At 38.7% G+C, this 12,238-nt stretch overlaps 1 protein-coding gene across 3 annotated transcripts in view; it reads left to right on the forward strand.

The window, feature by feature from the left end:
- The window catches only part of ATP8B4 (ATPase phospholipid transporting 8B4 (putative)), a 413,855-nt gene that overhangs the window by 47,085 nt on the left and 354,532 nt on the right, over positions 1 to 12,238 (forward strand). For 2 of the 3 annotated variants that reach the window (XM_043989130.1, XM_043989131.1), the window contains exon 2: positions 2,716 to 2,805. The exons of the other annotated variant lie outside the window; for it this stretch is intronic. The gene's annotated coding sequence lies outside the window, so the exon portion shown is untranslated. The remainder of the gene's footprint in view (positions 1 to 2,715; positions 2,806 to 12,238) is intronic. 3 annotated transcript variants of the gene reach the window in all.

Genomic DNA, 12,238 nt, shown 5'->3' on the forward strand with positions numbered 1-12,238 from the left:
CTCATGAATTAGAAAAGAGTAAATTTGGATGGGGTAAAGCAAAGTTGAGAGCCAGGTTAATTTAATGGATGCCCGATTAGCCTTGGAGTCAAGAAGTCCGGACTTCAATTTCTGCTTATGGTATATAAGGGCACAGTAATGCTTTGGGCAAGTCCCTCAACCTCTCGGGTGGTTCTCTAAGACTATAAATTACTGATGGTTGGGGATAAGCTTTAGGGGTTGAAGGACTTTCTTCTCCTGAAGCCTCTCCCCTCCCCCACTAATTAAATCACAGTCCCAATTTCTACGTCTTCTCTCTCTCTCTCTCTCTCTCTCTCTCTCTCTCTCTCTCTCTCTCTCTCTCTCTCTCTCTCTCTCTCTCTCTCTCTCCCTCTCTCTCCCTCCCCCTCCCCCCCTCCCCCTCCCCCTCCCCCAAAGGCAAAACTGTTTATATTCCGCTCTGCCTACATTATGGTAGAATGGGGGGGGGGAAAGTGCTAGATTTGATGTCAGATAAAATTAAATCCTGTCCCCCGCCACCCTCCACGCCCCCTTTACAAAAAATCTTTGGGACCTTTCGCAAGTCGCCAAACCTCTTTGGTCCTTGCAGAATCATAGAATGTCAAAATTTTAGAAATCTCAGAGGCCATTTAGTCTAAACCATGCTTCCTAGTCCTCTTTCAAATGAAAGGAGTGGCCTAGGTGATATCTGAGGTTATTAAGAATATTTGGCATATCTTTTGGGTGCTTTCTTTAAATGCAGGTCCACCCACCTGTTGTTAATTTGCTAGTGGCCATTAAACAGGACGTGCTTCAATCAATGCGGGGCTTTTCCGGCTAGCGAAGAGGTGGGTTAGGGTGTGTAAGTATGATTCTATCAGCATTTCGATGCACTAAGGTGCCATAAGTAGACGGAATTCGGGACTTGGAGTCAGGAAGACTGGAGTTCACACCTGGCTTCAGACACTTACTAGCGCCTGGCACATAAAAGGTACTTAAGAAATACCTATTGACGTCCTCAGTTTTGGCATCTGTAAAATGTTAAAATAGCATCTACCTCTCGGGGTTGTTGTGAAGATCAAATGAAATAGTACATGTAAAATAATTTGTAAACCTTAAAGCACTATTAACCTTTTAGAGCTTATTAACATTAATTGTATTTGATTGGAACTCAAAATTTAGACTTGGAAGGTATATTGGTAATATCTAGTCCAACCTTTCTCATTTTATAGATGAAGATACGGAAGCCTAAGAAGGGGAAAGTTGCGGAATTAGCAGTAAGAATTTGAACACAGGACTTTCGGATTCCAAATCCAGTGCTCTCGCTGCCTTTTCTTGTAATATTAGTACTCTGTGCAGGCGTGTTCCCCTATATCACATGTGAAAGCACAGCACAGAAATAGTCATTAGAAATCAAAACTAAACCCACTCCGAAGCCTCCTCAAAGAACAAACCAAAATGGGAAAAAGCTGTATCACATATTTCCTGTCCCTTCGAGAGCAAATATGCAGCAGCTGCTTGAAGAAAGCTCACAAGTTAGTTGTATTCATGTTCCCTCATTTGTATCCTTCCGCTTTTACCCTCCATCCTGCGGGGGCCAGAGTGGGGAACAACAACAAAAAATTGTTCCTGTTTTATTTCTCTTTCTCTGTCTTGTTTCTTTGTCTTAGTCTCTCCCCCTCCTCCCGCTGCTGCTTATAGAAGAATTCAAGGCTTTAGCGATGTTTATCATTATCACATCTAAAGGTAAAGTGTTTTCCTTAGGGACTAGTTTTTAAAGAAAGAGGAAGGCGCTTTGACTTCATCGAGGCAAAGGGAATATTAAGTTAACAACTCACATTCATGTAGCCTTCTGATCTTTACAGAGTCCTTTCCTTGCATAGTCCTTTGGAGTTAGCCAGTGGATATATTGTATCCATTATGGGAAAACAGAGGCTCATATTAGTTTTTTCACTTGCCTGTGGTCATTTAACTAAGTGGTAGGGAAGGGGCTTGAACCTAGTGGTAGCTAGACACCTACTCTTCTTCCTATTCTAACTCGGAAGCTGCCTGGGGTGGAAGAGGGTGAATAACTCAGTACTCATTTCCCTACTCCTCCAAGCTGCCTCTCCACTCTGCTTTCTACGCATTTGAATTCCTCTCACCTGCCTTGGGCTGCGCATCACTGGGTGGGTCTGGTGTGAAACTCACAAATTGCCCCGAATGGCCAGGGATTGGTCAGGAATTAAGTGCCGTATTTCTATTCTTGTTGGGAGATACTGGAACCACAATCTGGAACTTCATCAAGTTTCGGTGAGGGGGGGGGGTTGTTGGGGTAAGGGTGGGGAGGAAGCATTTAAACCCTAAACTTGAGACATGAAAGGAAAAGGGGGGGAAAACCCTAATGGAAAAAATAACAGCAATCATTTTACAAATCACTTTGCACACCCTCTTTATTTCCTCACTATTTCTCTGCTTTCTCGCCTCAAATACGTTGGCCCAAATACTATGCTACCTTCATAAGCTGTGTAAACAAACCAGCCAAGGGAAGCGATGTGCTGAGAGCTCACTCCCTCCGATTTAGAGTGGGGAATTATTTAAGTAAAGATCCTGTAATTTTAACTAAGTTTTGCTTCTGCTACTATCTGTTGACTCCTGAGTTTCAGAATTATAAGGGTCTACTTTTAGAACTAGTTTAAAAAAATATTTAGTAACTTTGTTTATGCTGACCGATTTTGTTTTTTTAATTTCTCTTAGACTATCTCTGAAACAGGAGCTGAGTAAAAGATGATCCTGTTTGGTCTGGTGTCAGTTAGAGGGGGAGAGAAAGACTGCTGTAGAGTTCTGGTAAGTTGAGAAATTTATAACAATGAAAAGACAAAATTTAAATTCTTAGAGGCTCAGTTAACATCTGTTTTAGAGCTGTAAGACTGCTTATAGAGCTAGTCTTTGTTTTAAAGAGGGAGTGGAAAGAGAAAATGGGTTTAAAGGTAGGAGAGACGTGGCTTCAAATTCTACCTTTAACACAGGGTCATCTTCTAAGGAACTGAGTACTACTAAATAACAAAGTAACTAAGACTACTAATTGATGATCTACATTGTGAGGGGAAACTTCCTCCTCCCTAGGAATTACCTACACTAAGGTAATTACAGGCAGCTAGGTAGAAAGGGTGGATAGAGTGGAGACTGGAAGACTCATCTTTATTGAGTACAAATCTGTCCTCAGACACTTACTGCTGTGTTACTCTGAGCAAGTCACTTACCCCTGTTTGCCTCAGTTTCCTCATTATTAAATGAGCTGGAGAAGGAAATGACAAACCACTCCAGTATATTTGCCAAGAAAACCCTAAATGGGGTCAGAAGAGTCAGACATGACAGAATAACAACAACGGAAATGAAAAGCAAGCCTCCAAACCCCCCAATAACCTAAAACATTGCACTTAAGATGTCTACCTCATGGGATTGTTATGGAGTTGCTTTGGAAACTTTAAAGTATACCCTTGTCCCAAATTTTGGCATCATATTTATCTTGGAGTAGGCTAGACCTTCCTAGCACCATGCCTTTATGACTACCCTCACTGGGATATTTCATCCAAGTTTTCTTTCTGCCTCTTTTTTGCTTCCTCTTCCTTATGCACTGAAATCTCCTGTTCCTTTTTACATCTATCAGAGTTTGAATCTTTGCTGGATCTTTAAAAACAAAACAACCACAAGTCAAAAGGGACCACCCCTTTGCAGCTTGATTAGAGGCGATACTTTCTATATGCTATTGAAACTTATTGATCTTAGTACTTTAGCAGGTGGCACAGGTTGACAACATTCTTTTTTTTAAAGTATCAAGAAAGAATGAGAGATTTATGAGTGATTGACAGGCAGCTTGGCCTAGTGGACAGGACAGTGGAGCTAGCCTTGGAATCTTGAACTTGGGTTCAAGTGGTGCTTCTAACATATAGTGGCTATGTTACCATGAACAAATCATTCATCCTCTCGGGTTCCAGGAAACTCACTGAGACTATAAGATGCAGATCTAGTGATGATCTGTGCTGATAAAGGTAGATCCTCATTTGGATCTTCCTGTGGAAGTGAAACCATAGATTTGTCCTCCCTCCTCTTAAATGGATAATGGACCCATGACAGGTTATTACAGAAAGCTAAGGGTGTTTGGGATATCACGTGGGCAACCATGCCTTCCCAAAAACATTCTTTGATATCACTAGCAGAAGCCAAACATTGGGTTGAATGGATCAAGGGTATGCCTTAGTATGGCAAAACCTTTCTTTCCTCCCTTTTTTTTATTTTTAACTTTTTTGGATGAGCTTTGCTTTTTAGCAAAATGATACAGCTCATGTTTCTTAAATGCTTTAAGGCGTTCTGACTCTCTATATCCTTCTACCTCCTCCCTGGCAGACTTTCATTCTTTCCCTCTCCCTTTCGTGTATTGTTTCCCCCTTGGAATGGAAACTTCCAGAGGGGAGAGACTTTCTCTTTTGCTTGTTATTTTTGTATTCTTGGTGCTTATCAAAGTGCCTGTACATAGTTACTGCTTAATAAATGCTTTATCTTTTATCTATCATCGTCGTCATCCAATCTTCTTCTGATCATCTATTTTTTCTTTCTATCTTCTCTCATCGTTCTATCATCTATCATCAATCTATCATCTAACTGTCTGTCTGTCTGTCATCTACCTACGAATTTATCTACGTATCTATGTGCTTCCCTCACAATAATCCTGTGAGATAAATAGTGCAAGAATTATTATCCCTATCTGACAGATAAATATAATAATAATACCTAGCATTTATATTTCATTTTAATGCTTGCAAAGCACTTATATATGTGTGTATAAAATCATACATAAATGTATATATGTATAAATATAAAACTATATAAATTATATGTGTATTTACACACACACATACATATATATATACACACCTATCCATTAAAATGTTTATTTTAACACTTTAAGGCTTCCAAAGTACATTCTTCACACAAACCCCGTGAGCTAGGTAGGGCAAGTATTGTTACCCCCATTTTACAGATGAGGAAATTGTGATTTGCCTATGGTTATATATATATAGTATTTCCCACTTACCTCCATTTAATATTTCCTGAAATGCAGTCTTCATTTAAAAATATTTAAGGCCATTAAAAGCAAAGTTAGCAAATATCAGGTAAAATGTCTATCCATCCATCCATTCATCCATCTATCCACCTATCTAGTGCTTCTCCCACAATAATTCTATGAAGTAGGTAGCAAGTATTATCCCCATCTGAGAGATAAATAGAATAATAGTAACAACTTATTTCTATCTTACTTTTAGATTTACAAAACATATTACACTTATATGCATGTATATATAATGTATTTTTGATACATATATGTATATCTGTGTGTGATATATAAATATAAATACATGTCAATATACACAGATCTCTTTCTCTTCTCTCTCCCTCTCCCTCTCCCCCCCCCCCCAGCTTGTAAAAATAAAAGGACCTCCCAGGGTCACACAGCTATTGAATGTCAGCGTCAGAATTCAAACCCAGGTCTTCTGACTTCAAATTCTACATTTTCTCCGATACATCATGCTGTTAAGAAAATCAAATGATGTTATCGGTGAACAAGCATCTCAAATTCTAATGAACTGTTGTTTAAAAGTGTCTTGTTTGATTTAACAGATATATTATTGTGATGTGATAGCTATGTAGGAAACATCAAAAGAAAGATAACATTTTAAAAGAATGATTTATCCAGTATCTTCAGAATGGACGGATTTAAAGACATTTAGAAAGAGATAATTTCAATTATTTCAAAATACCTTGTTTAGGATGGTTGGAAATAATAGAAACATTTTAAAGCTTAGAAAGGAATTTTTTGAAGAGTATGATTAACTACAGTGAGAGGCAATGTGCAGTGATAGATAAAATCATTTTCAGAGTCAAGAAGACCTGAATTCAAATTCAACCTGTCACATCAACTATGTGTGTGATTGAGCAGGTCAGGTAACCTCCCTTTGCCCCAGGCAAATCTCTGGGACTTAATGCAGTTCTGGGTCTCATCCGCACTGGTAGAGGGTAATTCCTTAATATTCCTATGCCAACAAAATTAGTGATTCAGTTAAAAAATGACAATGCTAACATCGCTTTCTGGTTGATGGCCTTGGATCTTTAAAAATGAACATTGAATTTCAGAAAATATTAAATAGAGGCGAGTGGGAAATTCTGTGTGACCATAGGCAAGTCACAATTTCCTCATCAGCAAAATGGGGGTAACAATATTTGCTCTATCTAGCTCATGGGGTTTTGTGTGAGGAGAGTATTTTGGAAGCCTTAAAGTGTTATATACATATAGAGAAAATATTGTTACCAATAATAATGATCACTAGCTAACAATTGCATAGCAATTTAGGGTTTGCAAAGTATTTTACATTGATTATCTCATTTTATCCTTACAGTGACCCCGTGAGGGAGGTGTTGTTAATATCCCTATTTTATCAATGAGGAAACAGATTGGGAGATGTTAAATTCCTTGCCCTTGCTAATAATTATCTGAGGCAGAATTGGAACCCAGTTTTTCCAGACTCTGAATCTAGTATTTTCTCTATTATGCCCCCTTCCTGCCTGATAATTTTTTTTGGGGGGGGTGGTGAGGCAATTGGGGTTAAGTGACTTGCCCAGGGTCACACAGCTAGTAAGTGTGTAAAGTGTCTGAGGCCGGATTTGAACTCAGGTCCTCCTGAATCCAGGGCTGGTGCTCTATCCACTGCGCCACCTAGCTGCCCCTGATAATTTTCTTTATGGTGTGGACATGTTACTTTGTGCGATTTGTCCTTTGGTTGAAAAGAGTCCCTTAAGCCACATTGTCAAGCCTGCCAAACTGGCAAGCAGGAAGGAGAAGGGACAGCCTGTTCTGGGATCAGTGTTTATTTCAATTTCTTGAGTGATCTTGTTCCTTTCTTCTTGCTGGGTCCAACATGTCCCCTCTTGGTATGTATCTTGTCTTGCATCCTTTTCTCTTTCTTGTTGCCAGAAATTCCTGTGAGGATTTAAGCCCCCAAAGTCAGTTAACCATATGACATTAAGTAAGATTTGTAGAGGTCTTTCAGATTTTCATTGCTTTCATCACCACGACTCAGTGAAATAGATAGTACAACTATGGTGACTTAATTTAATGTATAAAGAAACAGGTTCAGAGATCAAAGGCCTTGTGAATATCAGAGGTGAGATTTAAACCCAGATCTCTCGACTCCAAGTCCATTTCTCTACCCATTATATGATTTGGTTCTCTTCATTGAAGGATGATATAACATGGCAGTTATATTTTAAGACTATGAATCTTGAGTTGGAAGATTTTCAGCTGAGGTCTAGGGAGGCTAAGTGACTTGTCTAGGCTCAGTCAGGTTGTGAATAACAGAAAGGGGATCTGAACCCAGGTTTTTTGATTCCACAGATTATTTTGTTGGTGATAATCTTGATTCTTTTAAAGATAACCAACTACTGAATGTGAGCAAATGTTAAAATGGCTACTGCTGAGTTTTTACCCATTTGATCTTTAGGGTCATAAAATATTTCATTCTGTGACAGATCATGAAAATTCTTCATCTTTTAAAAAATAATAATTTATTTTTAACAGCATAATTTTTTTGAGTTTCATATTCTCGTCCTCCCTCCTGCCCCTCTCTATTGAGAAGGCAGAAACTATATAAATTTCATGTGGGAAATCATGTCAACATATTTCTGTATTACGATGTTGCAAAAAAAAGGCAAGAAAAAGAAAGAGGAAAAAAAATTATGCTTTAATCTGCACTCAGACCCCATAAATTCTTTCTGGAGATGGATAGCATTTTTCATCTTAAGTCTTTCAGAATTGTGTTGGATTAATGTATTGATTAGAATAGCTAAGTCATTCACAATTGATCGTTATTGCTGTGTACACTGTTTTCCTTTTTCTTTTCCCTTCACTTTGCATCAGTTCTTATGTCTTCACAGGTTTTACTGAAACCATCCTGCTTATTATTTCTTATTGCACAAAATTATTCCATCACAATTATATACAACTTGTTCAGTCATTCCCCAATTGATGAGCATCTACTCAATGTCCAATTTTTTTGCCACCACAAAAAGAGCTACTATAACTGTTTTTGTACATATAGGTTATTTCCATTTTTCTTTGATCTCTTCAGGGCATACAGCTAATAGTGTATTTCTGGGTCAAAGCCTATACACAGTTTGATAGCTCTTTGGCCATAGTTCCAAATCTTTCTTCATAACTCTTCTTCTTCTTCTTCTTCTTTTTTTTTTTGAGGGGCAATGGGGGTTAAGTGACTTGCCCAGGGTCACACAGCTAGTAAGTGTCAAGTGTCTGAGGCCGGATTTGAACTCAGGTCCTCCTGAATCCAGGGTAAGTGCTTTATCCACTGTGCCACCTAGCCGCCCCCCATAACTCTTCTTAATAAAGTCCCAAGTCCTATTTTCATTGATTGGGATCTCTGAAAGGTAATTATCAAGTTAAACTTTCTTTAGGAATGGAACTGGTTCATGGTCCAGTGGGAAGGGCATTGATTTTGGAATCAGAGATCATGTAGTCTGGCCTCCTCACACTCATTTTTGCAGATGAGGAAATGGAAGCCCGTAAAATGGAGATATGCCAATGGACACCTAATTAGTATGTGGTGGAAGCAAGATGAATCCAAGTCTTTTGAAATTGGTGTTCTTTCTATTATGCCATGCTGTTTCAGCTTTTTTCAGGGCTTTTATTTTTATTTTTTTGTTGTTGATTCCTTTGAGTCATGTATGGCTCTTTGCGACTCCATTTGGGGTTTTCTTGGCAAAGATACTGGAGTGGTTTGCCATTTCTTTCTCCAGCTACTAGTGTTTAAAAACAGAAGTGTTTTTAAAACCATGATCTTTATTTTTCTCTAGAGTGAGGTACTTAAATTAAAAATGATCTTTTGAGTAAGAGTGTGAGATACATAAAAGAAACTGCTTTCTCCCACCAAATTATAAGATAGCAGACACAAAGAGTTAAAACTCTTCAGGTGTTATATTTGGTAAACATGGCATTTATAGGATTCATGTAAAATATAATAAGTGGCTAATCTTTAAAAAAATCTGCTGTTGGGGCAGCTAGGTGGCCCAGTGGATAGAGCACCGGCCCTGGATTCAGGAGGACCTGAGTTCAAATCTGGCCTCAGACACTTGACACTTACTAGCTGTGTGACCCTGGGCAAGTCACTTAACCCCAATTGCCTCACCAAAAAAAAAGGAGTGGGCAATGAACTGATGAAACCACAATTTTTCAACATACTTAAAGGGATTTACCTTGACTTGGTCTTGGGATATACCATCAAATTTATTTTAAATTCAGGAAGCAACTTTGGTTATCTGGTTTGCCCAATTGGCCAAACATCTTAAAATTCTAGAATAGCTCTCTAAAGCAATGGATATCTTCTGGATCATTTCTCATTGAGTATTCAAACACATTGTTGTAGTTGTTGCTTTTAATGCCTTCCTCTCCTACTCTGCTTTAAAAAAATCAAAATCATATTACTACTCATTTGAGGGAGACTTAGAGGACGGTTTTTCACAAAATGAACATAACTATTGGCTTTCATTATCTGTAAGCAAAATCTTGGCCAAGTAATTTCATCTCTCTAGATGTCAATGGTCTCATGTGTGGGATGAAGATCACTGTCATCATCATGATAAGTAGCATTTATATAGCTCCTCAGGATTTCCAAAGCACTTTATATGTTATCTTATTTGATCCTCACAACAACTCTGTGAAAAAGGTGATGCTGTCTGTTTTACAGGTAAGGGAAGTGAGAGGTTGAGTGACTTGGTAAGGGTTACACAAACATTAGTAGATGCCATTTTCTCTGACTGTCCTCCATGCCTGGATTGCTCTCCTTCCTCATTTCTGCCTACTGACTTCCTTTAAGTCCCAACTAAAATGCCATCTTTTACAGGAAGACTTTCCTAAACCCTCTAATTTCTAGTGTCTTCCTTTGGTTACTTCCCCCCTACATACACACACACACACACACACACACACACGTATGTATGTAAATACATATGTTATTTTTAATATATTTGCATGTTGTCTTCCTCTTTAGATTGTGAGTTCCTTGAGGGTAGGAACTGACTTTTGCCTCTTTTTGCCTCCTCAGTGCTTAGCACAATAGTAGTATTATTAGACACATAGTAGGCACTTATAGATTGATTGAGGCAGCATTTGAACTCGGGTCTTTCTGACTTCAATCCCACACTGCATCAACTATGGTACCTAGCTGTCTATTTTTTCTTTCAGATTTAGCATTCTAGGCATCTATTAGAATGCTTTCTATTCTAGCTTCCTGTCCATTTGTTACGTGAATGGAAAGTTCATTGAACTCAAGGATTTTATCAGCTTAGCACTGTACTTATAAGGCACTGTGGGGAACTTTAGAGAAGGATATAGTTGGTGGTTTCAAGAAGTTTACAATCCATCTGGAAAGGCAGGACTTTCACCTATTGAGACAAGATAATAAAAAACCGAGTGGCAGTGGAGCATGGCGGTAAGGTACAAAACTTAAAGCTACTAGACCTGGGCTCTAATCCCATTTCTGTCATTGTTCCTTATGTGATCTTGGACAACTCACTTAATCCTTGTGGGTCTCAGTTTTTCCATCTATAAAACTGGGGGAGGGGGTTGGAGTAGATGACCTTTAAATTTTCTTTCAGCACTAGATCTCTACAGAGGGGCTTAACCTTTTTTGTGTGTGTTATGGACTCCTCTGGCAGTCTCGTGAAGCTTCCCCTTCTCAGGCTATTCTTTTTATTTGTATTTACTTACTCATTTATCTATCTATCTATTCATTTATTTATTTACTCACTTATTTATTCAATTATTTAATCATTCATCCATCCATCCATTTATTTATTTATTCATTAATTTATCTATTTAGCAATCAGTTAATTAATTTGTCTGTTCATTCATTCATCTATTCATCCATTTATTTATTCTTTTGGTTGGGGCAATGAGGTTTAAGTGACTTGCCCAGGGTCACACAGCTAGTGTCTGAGGCTGGATTTGATCTCAGGTCCTCCTGAATCCAAGTCCGGTGCTTTATCCACTGAGCCACCTAGCTGCCCCTATTCTTTTTAAATAATTGAAGGAAATGCTGTTTCAGTTAGTAGTCTGCGGAAAATAAAGATGTAATTCTTTTCCTATTCAAGTTCATGGATTGCCTGAAATATATCCACTTTTAAGAACATGTGATTTATTGTCCTATGAGAATATAATTGAATGCCAGATTGTGGGATGCAGTCAGTCATTGGCTATGAGAAGTCAGTAAGGATTGAGATTGGGGTAATTCAGGGTAGTTAGGAAAGGTTTCAAGGAGGAATCAATAAGGATGCTACATAGGGTTATCTGGTTTGGTGTGATATGAGGAATACTTTGCTTGTCCTATAACAATGTCCCACCCTCAGTCCACCTTAGATAATTAGAGCATTACCCCCCCACCACCCCCAATAAATACCTTTAATGCATATGTCATGATGTGACGTTTGAGGATATCTCTAATCTGGTTCTGCCTTATTTATCCAAACTTCTCTTATACCTTTCTAGTCTGGCCAGTTTCTTCATGATTCCCCAATATACCATATTTATTCCTCCTTTTCTTATGCCATTCTATAGATCTGCCTTGTGCTCCCAACTCTTATTTGTGGTATAGTGGCACTGCATTGGGCATCAAAGGACCTGGGTTTAAATAGAACTTCCGATGTCAGACTTCTACCTGTGTGACTTTGGGCAAATCTCTACAGCTCTCTGGACATTACTTTCCTCGTCTGTAAAATGAGGAATCATAGATTTAGAGATGGAAGGAAACTTAGAGACCATTGAGTCGCACCCTTTCATTTTACAGGTGAGGAAATTGAGGTCCAGAAAGGTAAAGTCACTTAGTATCACACAACTAGTAAATATCTAAGGTGGGATTTGAACTCAGATTTTCATGACTCCAAATCCAGTATCTTGTCCACTGCTTCCTGCTTCTACTCTAGGGGGCTGGACTGGATAGCTGCCGGGGTTCCTTCCCACTCTAGAGCTATAATTCTATGTTCCTATAAACCATCCTTCCATCAAACCCTCCCCTTTCTTCCCCTTCCTACTCTAGTCTTATCCATCCTTTAAAGTCCACCCTGGAATAAACTATGGAGAAAAAAAAGGCTGGGGACAGGGGCGCACGTGAAGACACAGAGCCAGGGAAGGCAGGTATAAGGTAATTCTGTACCTGAG

Source organism: Dromiciops gliroides, chromosome 2 (assembly GCF_019393635.1).
Source record: "Dromiciops gliroides isolate mDroGli1 chromosome 2, mDroGli1.pri, whole genome shotgun sequence".
In the NCBI taxonomy this organism is placed as follows: Eukaryota; Metazoa; Chordata; class Mammalia; order Microbiotheria; family Microbiotheriidae; genus Dromiciops; species Dromiciops gliroides.